Source organism: Anas platyrhynchos, chromosome 3 (genome assembly GCF_047663525.1).
Source record: "Anas platyrhynchos isolate ZD024472 breed Pekin duck chromosome 3, IASCAAS_PekinDuck_T2T, whole genome shotgun sequence".
Taxonomy (NCBI): Eukaryota; Metazoa; Chordata; class Aves; order Anseriformes; family Anatidae; genus Anas; species Anas platyrhynchos.
The window spans coordinates 89572668-89582247 of NC_092589.1; positions in this window are offsets into that span (position 1 = coordinate 89572668).

Below are 9580 nucleotides of genomic sequence, written 5' to 3' on the forward strand. Positions count from 1 at the left end.
AATGGATTTTTCTGCCTCTTCTGGGCATGTGGGGGGTACTCAGTAAATTAAATGAAAGCAGGAAAAAAAAAAAAAAAAAAAAAAGTTTAAAACCGAGAATGCTATAAACATTTACCATGCAGCAACCACCCGTAATACAAACTAAGCCTGAGGTTCAGAAATATATTCTAAGTATGTTCATAAAAATGTTCTGCTCTGAGCTGACAACATACTGCTGTACTAAAAATGATGATAGGAAACAATAAGGGTAGTATTCACGTTGCCCACTCTACCAGCCTACAAAACCAGGCTAGGCTTCCTCTATCGCAAATATAGAAGGATAAGTTTCTCAAAGGTTATTTGAGAATATTCAAGCTAGGCAGTAATATAAATCTTTCAAAGTGCAATCCAGAGCACTAACTTAGTGCTCACCTTGGTTGCTCTGAATTGTTCCCTGGAGGTGCCAGCTTTTCTCCACTGGTTACAGCTATCTAAATTCCTTATTTAGAAAGTGAGGTCAGTATCTAAAATCAGGTTTTGTGAATACTTCCTGAATATGCACTGATATGTCACAACTTCCAAACTGGCCAAGTCACTGTATTTCATTAAATACTAATGAGATTAAATTTTAATTGTTGTAAGTTCTGCAAAAAATCCCTACCATATTCTGAGTATCTGAAGCAGTAGAGTAGTATTGTGTACATACCCCTGCAGATCTTCAAAGTCCATGCTGTACTTAGGCAGCATGTGAACAACCTTTTAGAATATAAATATCAAGCGTAATGGATTTTACATCTAATTCCACTGGTGTAAATACAAAACTATTTCAATAATGGGAATTTATACAGAATAAATATCAAGCCCATTGCTTCATACTTTTCTGTAACATAAATTACATATCCTTTTCCAGCAGCATTTTTAAGACAAAGGAACATCTTTTCCTCTCCTCAATGTAGATTAATTCACCAAAAAATAAAATCAAAATATTCATGCAGGATACAGCAGGGCAGCAATGCAGGCCCACATCTTTTCAGCATATTCCACATGACCAATGGCCTTCCAGACCTTTTCATCATGCCTGCATACTTCAGCCACCTTTCATTAGAAGAAAAAGACATGGGTGCTGAGATCTTTCTTATTACTTAGCAGTCCAGAATTGAGCTATCTAGGGTAAGTTAGTCATCTAGGTCTCCCTCTGTCGTCAACAAAGTGGCAGGTACTTCCAGAGGATGAGTCATCTCATCTATTTTAGACATATCTTAGAAGATTATGAATCACTCTGAAAATCCCTCTCCCGATGGATTACAGATGAAGCCTAGACAACGAGATTAGCCAGGACACCAAACTTTTAGGCAGCTAAGGCACGTGCCTGCTACTTGAGTATTCCTGTAAAAATTATGTCAGTTAGAAAAGGGTGTTTTTTTTGAATATAGACACATTTATTCTGAACTATCAGACCATAACAGCATAAATCATTAACAGCCTGCCCTGATTCTAACCAGTGACCTTGAGGTGAAAAACTCCCTATTCTTCTGCCAACTTTTTGCACTAACTAATTCACATTTAAACGCTTTGCTAAGGCAGGTGCAGCTGGGCAAATCCCCTGGCAAGTCTATAAATTAGTGACTGAGGAGCAAATTTTTTCCTAGCCAGCTCAGATAGTCTTTAATCCCCATTGGTTAATAGTGCTTATTGTTTCTACATCCTTCTGCTTTAAATTCATACAATAATGCATTCATAAAAACTGCATTCAAAATATGTAGTGACTCAGAAAAGAGTGAAGCGTTTTCACAGTGGTAAAGGTCTGTTCTTTCTTTCCCCTTCAAAATGAGCTGGATAAAGAAAAAGAAACTGCTAATTAAATTACAAAATTTTGAAGAGGTCAAAACAGTGTAGCACACACGGAGCCTTAATTCAAAGAACACAGGAAGCGGTGCAATTCGCATTTGGTCATCATTGACACAGATGGTAACAATATAGTCAGGATTTTAGAGAAACACACTTATGTCTTTTTCATCCTTTCTCTCCCTCAGGGGTCATTGCACTGTGATCTATTTTTACACTGGAAAAAAGTTTTCATTGTTAAAGCAAGTTGGATGCTCCCATATCTCATATTCAATCAGAAAGCATTTCAGAAAACCTAGCGTCCTCCTGTCAACCTGCTTTGAAGCATTTCTACTGGTTAAAGACATCATTCATCCACAATATTGCAGCCACAAAAGCCTTTGTTTTTTTTTTCAAAGTGAAAAGAATAACTGAACTTCCAACAACTTATGAATAAATGGTATATATTAAAATATTTCCTTTAAAAATGCAAAGGAAAAAAGAGAGTAAGCAGAAAAGATAATAAATGTAACTATATGCCTACAAAATTCTAGGGGTACTGATTTCCAGACATTAACTACCTTTCCTTCAAATTCTATCTTTAGTAGAGTTCATCTATGGAATTAACTGGCAGAAGTAGCTAACCAAATATGATGAAACTGATACTACATGTATGTTATGTTCTTGATTTTTCCATCATTTTGAAATGCTGAATTGCCAATTTATTCATGAAGCCCGCTGTATGAAAAGGGAAACTTGGGGCAGGGAGAAGGGGTGGGAAAACTGATGAGAAAGATGAAAAAGGTAGAAGAAAGAAAAGAAAAAGGGCAGGGACTGCAGGGGATTTGGAATTGCCTGTATCTTACTGATTACAGCACGAGACAGCTTTGCATTACCAAATATATATTATACAATACAGATTTCGTATTTTACCCATGATATCTGAAAAATAAATATATCCTCCATCACCATGGAGGTTCATAAGCTCTGGAGGCTCTCTGGTGTGATACAGTAGGGTCACAAACCTGATCCTTTCCATACGCTGTCTGAGTTCAGCTCCACAGTATGAAACATAGAGTAGCTCCAGAAGATGCATTTTCCAAGTCTTCTTTCCTTACTGGTAACACTGGAACCTGATACTCAAAGTCAGAGCTGTGCTGTTTGGCCTTGTCTCAGCATACCAATTACAAAGCCCACTTCAGTTCTCTGAACAAATGTGAGACTCAGAAATAAGTTTTTAAACTTAATGAAACCTTTCCATGGAAAAAATACTGTCCTATAATCTCCAAAGATCTGCTGTTTTCACAATCACACGTCAGTTAAGCTGTTTATTAGATCTGCAAACATTTGGATGAAGAAAAAAGTCTTTTTTTTTTTTTTCTTTTTTTTCGCTGTACAACCCAGCAAAACCTTCAACGTGAATGCTCTTAATAGATGTTTCACATTGTGCCATAATTTCCAACTGAAAGTGTCTAGTGAATGTAAAGATACACGTAATGATTTTAAGTTTCCTTTTAATATTGTTTGTATTTAATATTCCTTTTGCTACTTTAAATTGAGACTGTATTATGAAATAACATTCAAATAGAGACTTATCAGATAAAGGAGAATTTTCATAAAAGAATTGTTTTGATTTGCAGTTTACAACTCCACCCAAAAGTGGCAAAAAAGCTCTAACGCAAGGTTTTATTTTTGCTTGCTTTATTTCTGAACACATATTTCAGTGCTGAAAATAGTACAAGAGTACCTACATTTTGATTCCTACCAATTCTCTCTTTTCAACTTGCAGCCCCTATCTTCCTTAAAGCAGTCCTAATCGCCTTTTTGGGCTTGTTTATTCATGTGTTGTGAGTACTGCAGTGTCTTCAGTCTCTTCAGTAAAAGATCCTGTGAATCCATTCCCATTCATCTTTCCTTAAATACCAGTTGTCAAATTGCCTCCTTCTGTAACTTTGGAATAATACTTAATCCTGAGCTTCCTTTTCATATGAGCTTATTTAGAAATTTGCTAGCAGCAGCAACATGATCAAATCTTCAGGAAGACATCCAGTTTTGCAGGCATCTAACAGTCCAGCATGCATGTGTAAGCTGTATTTTTGCTTACTGAAAGGCAAATGAAGTCTGCTGCTTTCAGCATTTTTAGGAAGTTTTACAGCCCGTAGTACCAAAGTAAACAATATTCTCCACCTATGATCAGCACAACTGACACTACGAAATTCTCATCTCTGGTCTTGGATTATTCTCCAAGCTCTCAGGAAATAATTGCAGCCTGTGCTGCACTTCAGACAGAACATCACTGCTTTCTTTCCTGTGTTTGAGGAGAAAGTCACCGTACTGCTCCCACTTTCAAACAATTCTCCTGGTTCTCCCTCATTCACATCACAATCAATTTAAAAGTGCCTTTTGTTTCCAAAATCCTTCTGTGTCTGACTCCAAAATCCCTCCCAAATCTCATCACCTCTCACGCTGCATTTCCAATATCATCTGTGAGCAATGTGATGCCAGTTCTCTAACATCATAGGAGGCAGATATCAACTAGCTATCTCATCTGTCATTCTCATTTTAAAATACATCTTTTCTCTTTTCCCCATTTGACTAGTTCTCCCTGCCACTAGCCTTATGACTGACTTTTTTGACTTTTGCTTCAGAATTTTCTGGTTGCCCACTATTCATGGTCTTGCTTATACAGTATTCTTTCATTCTGTAAGTAATTTGACTAACTTCTTTGAAAACCCAACCTTTAAATCAGACGTTTAGATGGATATGCAACATAGCTCTCCATTCCCATGTGTAAGATATCAAGCAGGGAGGGCAGGAAACCAGCATGGCTGAGCAAGGGCCTGTTGGTCAAACTGAGGTGTAGGACAGCATTGCACAGGCAGTGGAAGTAGGGAGGAAGGCCTGGGAAGAGTACAGGGATGCTGTCTGGATGTGCAGGGATGGAGTAAGGAAAGCCAAGGAAAAGGTGGAACTGAGCGTGACAAGAGATGCAAAGAATAAAAAGAAGGGATTTTATAGGTACATTGGCCAGCAAAGAAAGGCTGAGAAGAGTATTCCCCCTCTGATAAATGAGAAGGGTGACTTGGTAGTGACAGACATGGAGGTACTCAACAATTTCTGAGGTACTCAACAACTTCCTTGTCTCAGCCTTCACTCCCAGCCAGGCTGCCAATGTTTCTTGGTTCCCTGAACCTGTAGACGAGGCCTGGGGGATCAAAGACCCTCCCACCGTAAGCAAAGAGCAGGTTAGAGACCATCCAGTGCAACTGAACAGGTACAAGACTGTGGGGCCTGATGACATCTATCCCAGGGTCCTGAGGGAACTGGCTGATGAAGTTGCCAAGCCTCTCTCCATCGTATCTGAAAAGTCCTGGCAGTCAGCTGAAGTCCCTGGTGACTGGAAAAAGGGATAGTGATAGGATAAGGAGGAATGGTTTTGAACTAAAAGAGGGGAGATTTAGATTAGAGGTTAGGAGGAAATTCTTCTCTTTGTAGGCGTTGAGGCAGTGGCACAGGTTGCCCAGAGAAGTTGTGGATGCCCCATCCCTGGAGGTGCTCAAGGCCAGGCTGGATGGGGCTTTGGGCATCCTGGTCTGATGGGAGGTGACCCTGCCCATGGCAGGGGGGTTGGAACTAGATGGTGTTCATGGTCCCTTCCGACCCAAGCCATTCTCTGATTCCATGATTCTAGGATTCTGTGATATGCCAGAACACTGAAAACTGCTGTATGTCTTCAGTTTCTTCACTAGAATGGGGGTCCTTACTCAGGGACAGAAGAAAAATAAAAGGTCAAGTTTTCAAAACAAAAAACGTAAGTTCCTGATGTTTCCCTGGGACTTACTTTTCACATTGAAAACTATAACCACAATGGTGTCTTCATTGTAAGCTTGGCCACTGAACATTTTACAGTGCTACACATGCTGCACTGATTTATGTTTAGGTGGAAGAAAACTGAGGAAAAACTCCAGAGAGAATAATCTTTCTGATCATGCCTTTTGAATCTTACTTTATGTACTTTGCAAGTATTTTTTTCTAAGCATTTACTAACATTAATTACTATATCAAAATAACGTCATAACTTACATTTTCATTGTTCCACTGCTGTCACATCTCAGCTTTGCATTTCACCACATACAAAAATACTTCTAAAAAATACACAAAACATTTGAACTAAGCAAAATAATCATGCCTTGCCTTTCCTGTCTAATGTCCATGCAATGTCCTTACAATCCTCCTGGTAAAAGAGTGACTTCTATATATAAACATACCTGCACTGTAAGGCACTTACACCTAACAAACTTCTAAAGCTTAATTTTTCCCTGCCCACCTTATGCATAATTAAACCATCTCCACTGGGTCAATGCAGGTAGTGACAATGAGCCTCTTAGTTAAACCTCCGAGAGCTGCATTTATTAAGTTTCTTTGGAAGTTCTTTATCTTACAATACCACTAGAAATAAGTCACAGACAAGAAAGTTACTTCTCATTTCAACTTTCAAGAGGGAATCTTAGATCCACTAGATGAGTCCCAGGATTTGCTCTGTGGTAGTTTTGTTAAACCTGTAAGTTACTAAAAATTAATTATTTTCCTTCCATGACTATATGAACCAACTTGGTGTCATTTTATCCCTCTTTCAGCCCTCAAGTATAAGGACATTTGGTTTGTATGTGCCATGCTGGTGCCCTTTCACTTCTTGGCTTCTGTGATACACTGCAGCTAGGGTCAACATATGACTAGGCATTTGGGTGACAGGAAGTACTGGAGAAAGAAAGAAAGATTTTTATTTGTCATTTTATTAATTTTCTTTCTCCTCTAACTGGGAGACAGGAAAAGTCTCTCTGAATTATTTTTAACTTTAAAAATAACTGTGCTATCTTTTCTCCCCAAGGCATTCTATATATTGACAAGGCCTTTAAACTCCGGACTTCATCCTAAAATCTGTGCTGTGGAAACTTCTATCACCCTCAGGAGGATTACATAGATGACAAAATACTTACAACTGAGCCTTAGTTACTGCTGAGGTGTATTATAAATTTCCCTAGAAACCCCTAGAGTGTGCTTAAGTCTGAAGCTGTATCTCAAGTCATATTTAAGCAAATGTGGTCTAATGTATTTTAACAGGTGAAGAGAGTTTTGCCTAAAATATGAGCTAAGGAAGGTTAAAACCCCTGTTTTAATTAGTTTAGCATGTTAACTGTGTCATTAAGAGCAGAGAACTGCATTTCCCCTAATGTAATCACAATTTAAATGCAAAATAAATGTGAGAGGCAGGTAAGTGAAATATTTCCCAAATATGGGTTTTTAAGCACTTGCAATTGTTGTGATAGCTAAGGAGTTTGCAAGTGTTTTTGGCTGGGGGAACAGACTTGAGACAAAGCAAGTACAACTCTTGCCAGCTCTAAGGGTGCCATCTTCTCTGAACTGATTGACACAGAAGTTCCCTGCACTTGCTGGGAAGATAGTTAAGCTTCTGTCAGATGTATAGGTAGGTTTTCCAACAGATCACACATATCTGCTATGCAGATTAGCAAACTAAGAATGACTAAAAGGATTTTACAGATCAAATGTAAAGCTTGGAATAAGCAGTAAGAAAGTTGAAAATAACTTCCAAAACTTGACCTTGATCTGTGTGCTTTGGAATTGGTCACTAGAACGGGGCAGGCGGCATTTGTAGGCTTCACAAACCGTGGGAGGGATTGCAAAAGCACAGAGGTGATGGATGAGTACATTTCTTCAGAAGTGCAGTGACATGAATGCAACATGGTTTCAGGGCTTTTTTATTGCAATAACAGAAGGAAAAGGAAAACAAAAATTTCCAATTTAGTCTCTGCCAGTAATCTGTGTTGCAATTTATTGCCTTGTGCTTAGGATGCTCACCAAGAGTGCACCTTCAGCAGAGCAGAGGGCTGAATTTGGGCATTCCCTTTCTTGATAAACACACATGATGCAGAGATAGGAACTGCCAGAGCCATTTTAAAACTGTAGCATTGGAAACTAATTAGATCCACTCTGCACCTGATTCAGAACTAGGATCTCAACTGAGACTTCCCATTACTGGTATTGTAGCATATGCTGCCTGGCTCCTCTCCCCCAGCAAATAGTATTCTCAGAGAGCTGCCTGCTTTGGTCTCTTCATTGGTACCCTTCCACTGCGTATAAAATACTACAAGGACAATAATATGCTGTAGCTTCTTGTTTGAGGCAACCTCCAAACATTAAAAACAGTATCAAGAGAAGAGGGGAGACCCTGCGTACTCCCTGTATTGATGTTTTATGTATTATGGAAATAGACAAAAATTCTGGGTTAAAATCTCCTCAAAGTAGGGAAATGAAACCATCAGTCTCATTTCTGGGCAATCTTCCCAAGAAAATATTTGCCATTAAACTATTCAATATACAACTCATTAATACAATTGAGGTGATCACTTCTGTATTTTAGTGAATACCGTAGCTACTATTTTTTTACTGCTGCACATTTAATTGCTGATCTTATCTGAAAGCAAGTTTAAGAAATATTGCAATTTCCATTAAAAATTAGATTGATTCTCAGAGGAACTGAGTTTTCCATCTTCTCTAAATGGTAGCATATTCTTTATAATAACAATATGGTAAGAAGTGGTTTGCAGACTTAATCAGACTGTGCATGTGAACAAAGTTATTCAACATGCATAAGTTTTTGTAGAGCATGACCTGAGCATCGTAACGCTGCACTGATCACCATGAGTTCTGCCCACATACAAAGATTCAAGTTTGCAGACTTTTTGGATTAGCATTGTGTCTCTGCATGTTTACGACACTTGCTTAGTGTTGATCAGCGATGCATGCTCCCAGAATTCAGTAATAAAATACAGAACACTGCTTTCTGTTCCACATCATGTTTTTAATATTTTGAAATAGTTCATAGATAACAGACAAGTTTCTACATAAACATTTATTCAAAATATATAAAAAAGAATAATTATGAGTACATATTAAAGGAGCTACTTCTACAATATGGATTACTTTCTTCGCTGGTTCCTAAAATCAAATTTTCAGTGAGATTCTAAGGGAATTCTTTCTCTAGAAGCAGACAGGCTTGTCCTTATTAAATAGGCTCTGTGGGAAAATTGAAGGTACAATTATAGTTGCATTTTAGTCATCTGAGATGCAGGGTAAGACCCAATGATCTTTAGCTGTACTTTCTCTCTCCATACATGTTGTGATCACTTGCTCCCCAGCTTCAGCCCTCTAGCACTTACTCACCTACTGTAATACATTCCCACCTCTTTCAAGTGTATCGCATTCAGCTTACAAGCAGGAAAGCTAATCTCCACAAGGCTAAGCATGCGAACGAATTCATTTATTCTGTATATTTTTACAGGTGCTTCTCCAGCAATTAAAATATGCAAAGCTCTCTTAAGAAAATTAGCAAGGATGAAGTCAATACATCTGTTTCTGCAGTAATTATTTAAAACTAACAGTTTACATAGTCTTATAACAGATTCCTGATATAGAATACAATACATTGATTAAAAGAAACCCTAAATATTAGTTGCAAAATAAATTAAAAAAAATACTTTTCAGCAAGTTCTGTGGGGTTTTAAGGCATTTCTTTATATAGAATGTCATTAACTTCTATGGAACTTTTTCATCAGCGTACTTGCTTGCTCTGCCTAACTCATCTCTTCAATATGCAGTATTTTTCTAATTATACTAATAAACATCCTATTCCTAAAAAAGGGTTTAAAAGACCACTATCTCCCAGTGAAATAGGCGGGAAGCAGTTCAGTGCTGACTC